The sequence below is a fragment of the Austrofundulus limnaeus genome, unplaced genomic scaffold (assembly GCF_001266775.1).
Source record: "Austrofundulus limnaeus strain Quisiro unplaced genomic scaffold, Austrofundulus_limnaeus-1.0 Scaffold268, whole genome shotgun sequence".
Lineage (NCBI taxonomy): Eukaryota > Metazoa > Chordata > Actinopteri > Cyprinodontiformes > Rivulidae > Austrofundulus > Austrofundulus limnaeus.
In genome coordinates, this window is record NW_013952670.1 from 364,106 (window position 1) to 367,810 (window position 3,705).

General features: G+C 37.7%; 1 protein-coding gene across 2 annotated transcripts in view; it reads right to left on the reverse strand.

Moving 5' to 3' along the window:
* The window catches only part of fli1 (Fli-1 proto-oncogene, ETS transcription factor), a 50,638-nt gene extending 50,123 nt beyond the window's left edge, over positions 1 to 515 (reverse strand). For both annotated transcript variants that reach the window (XM_014020841.1, XM_014020840.1), the window contains exon 1: positions 357 to 515. The gene's annotated coding sequence lies outside the window, so the exon portion shown is untranslated. The remainder of the gene's footprint in view (positions 1 to 356) is intronic.
* Between the last annotated feature and the right edge of the window lie 3,190 nt (positions 516 to 3,705).

The window sequence follows — 3,705 nt, forward strand, 5'->3', positions numbered from 1 at the left end:
ACACACACACACACACACACACACACACGTATTTCTCCCCTTTGTTAAAGCAAAAAAAAAAAAAAACGTTCGATTTTGCATTTAAAAAACTATGATAACTTTTGAAGAAATGCCCCGAATCTGACGCAATAACGCAGAAAAATTGGCGCAAAGGCTCCAGTTTCATTTCTCCTTTTTTTTTTTTATTCGGACCCATCCCGAAACTGCTTTTTAGCTTTACGTTTAAAGATGCAGTAGACAGATTTTTATGTATTTATTAAAAAAAAATCCGTGCAACGACAACAAAACGCTAAAYGCTGACTTGTCCCGCGTGCACAAACAGCTCTACAACACTACAAAAAGTTACTTTCTCTCACCTGTCGCTTCTGTGGCAGCCGCGCGCTCCTTCCTTCCGATCTCCTCTAATTGCAAATAATTAGTTCCGTCCAGGAAAAAAGAAAAAAAAGTGATTTTTTTTTTTTTTTACCCTCACGATGATGATGACAGTGAGTTATTTTGGACCTCTGCACAGCCCGGTGTGTATGAATGGAAATGTTGGTGCAGATGGGAAAGAGAAGCTGCGGCCAATGAGCAGCGGGAGAAAAACCTCCCCTTTGCCTACAGAGTTTGGCCACTGAAGCATGAAATAAGAGGAGGTGGGGAGAGAAGGAGCGTCATAAATCCGATTTATAACGAATTTGTGCAACGAAAAGTCTCGAAAAGAGCGTGCGCTTTTGCCATTTGTTTGGATCAAATTGTAAATAAGTGAGCTGCAGAGTCAGAGTCATGAATAAAACATTCTCTCAGGAGGAAAACTCGTTAACTTTGTAGATGCTGATTACAGTGTAAACAGACCCAATCAATTCAATTCAGTTCATTTATATAATAAATTGATTCCACAACAAATCATCTCAGGGCACTATTTAGATTCAAATCATAAATAATATTATAGTGTAATATGATCAACATTACAAAAAGCCAACTAGTGAAAAAGAATCAATGGGACGTTGCAGATCTTTCACTATAGCTGCACATTGATGAGTGGAAAGGAAAAACTTCCTTTAAGAGACCACCAGGAGAAGCAGGCTCAGGATGGGTCAGGAATAAGACCTAAACAGAAGGACTGGACCAGACGTTTATAAATCACAAGAGAAAAACACACAAATTAATGACACAAATAATTGCAAGCATAAACCAGAGTACAAAAAAATAAAAATAAAAAGCAGCAGATTGAAGAAACATGACCATTTTTGGTCATTGTAGGTAAATGTGAACCATGAGGGTCACATCAGTCTAGTGGGTGTGACATTATGCAACTAAAAATATGAAATAATTTTAATATTTATTTTTTTTACACTTTAGAATAAAAAGTTTAGGATTATACAAAACTTAATAAAAACTCATTTTTTTAAACCTTTCTTTGTTATCTAATAAATTCCCAGTATTTCTTCTCAGTAACTTGTCTTACAGGTATTTTCTAAAAAAATATCCTGATGGGTTTGAGAAACAAGCTCACACTATATAAGATCAAAAGTTGGATTATTAAAGTGGTCAACAAACACTAACACGATCTCATCAACATGTTTCACTCCTTGTATTAGAAGTTTCAAACACATATTTGTGAACTCATGAACAGAAAAACTGCTAAAGCTAGCCATTTTTGTTGTGGGTATAAAAAACAACAACAACAACAACAACAACAACAACATCAAAAATCTATCTCATGTTAGTTTTGGTCAAAACTTCAAAGAGACGTTGCAGAGGGACCAAAGAGCCACATGTGGCTCCAGACCCCTGGCCTTAGTCTTTAGCAGCATAACTAAAGGAAAGCTCAGGAAACCCAAGCTTAACGGATTTATCAAAAAGGAAAGTCTTAAGCCACGTCTTAATATCTGTTAGAAACTGGAAATTGGTTTCACAAAACAGGAGCACGATMGCTTAAAGCTGTGCCTCTCATTTTGCTGTTAGAAACTTTAGGAACCACACGTAAACCTTCATCTGTGAGGGAAAAGCTCTGTTAGGAAAGTAAAGAACAAGATAGAGCTTGGTTGTACACTGCCTGGCCMAAAAAAATAGTCTCCACCAAAAAAATAAATAAAAAAAGGTCACACACTACTATTTTATTGGACCGCATTTAGCTTTGATTACTGCACATATTTACTTTACTGTGGCATTGTTTAGATAAGCTTCTGCAAGGTCACAAGATGAATTTCCATCCAGTGTTGCATTCATTTTTCACCAAGATCTTTCATTGATGATGATGAAGTCTGACCACTGAGCAAAGCCTTCTCCAGCACATCCAAAAGATTCTGTGGAGCCAATTCCTGTGTGAAAATGATGTCTCATGCTCCCTGAAACAGTCTTTCACAAAAAGAGCCCGATGAAACCTGGTCATTCAGTATATTCAGGTAGTCAGCTGATCTCATTCTTTAAACACATACTGTTGATGAACCTAGACCTGACCAACTGCAGCAACCTCACATCATAGACCTGAATCTAGGTGGAGACTTTTTCTTTGGCCAGGCAGTATAGTTCATCAGCGTTGGGCAGCACAATGGCTCAGTGGTTAGCACCAACGCCTCACAGCAAGAAGTTGTTGGGTTTGATCCCCGGTTCGGATCTTTCCGTGCAGAGTTTGTATGTTCTCCTCATGCTTGCATGAGTTTTCTCCGGGTACTCTGGTTTCCCCCACAACACAAATACCTGTTCAATAGGTTGCCTTCAAACCCAGCCCTCCTTTGAAAAACACATCTGTGATCTCAGTGGGATTTGCCTGGTTAAACAGCGGTAAATACAAATAAAATAAATAATTCAAACTTGTTAAACCTTTCAGATTTTTTTTACTGAACAATGAAAACACCAGTTGCACATATAATAAATACCAGTCCATGAGTTTTTATGTTAAAAAAATCCATCTTCCACTTTGTCTTTCAGGAATCTGACAGCGACCTCAGATCCAGAGCTTCAGCAGGTTTTAGTCTCTTCCTGCTCGCTTGACCAAACTCACTTCACTAACTTCATTTCCTTCACGTTGCACCCCTCATCTTCCACCAAACACCCCCCCCCACCCCATCAAAGGATGTGGGGGAAACCCACGGTGAGCAAAGTCGCTCACCCAGTGCATTTTACAGCCTCATCAAGGTCAGAGTAAACAAAGTGAAACACAGAGGTCACCTGTAAATCTTTACGTTGGAAAATCTAAACATGAGTGTGTGATGTGATCCTTAACTGTGCCTATGAGGCCAATTTAAAACTGACAGCTTCTATTCTACTTCTAAAYGATGCTAAAATTCAACTTGATTCAACTTAGAAACTCGCTCTTTTAGGAAAATAACTCTTTTCAAGGATGCCAGCTGATATAATAACAGCAATTTGGAATTAATTGTTCATTATAATCTAAAACGACTAAATGTCTACTTTCTGATGCATAAAATGGCACAAGAAGTTTGTAGAAAAAAGAAAAGTTTTTAAAAATTTCAAAAAAGTTTTAGTAGATAAAGAGTCAAGTTGTGACGCCATCAAGCATTCTGCAATAAAACGTTTGCAATTCATAAAAACATAAATGTTCAAAAATAAAGTATACTGTTTAAAATCCTCCTTTCTGTGACCCGTTTCCACTGTGACGTCTGTCTGAGCTGCTGTGCTCCGAAGAGGGATGAGTTTTTTTTTACTCCTTTCAACAATATTTTGTCGTCTATGGGACATTTTTGTGTCATATTTGGACAA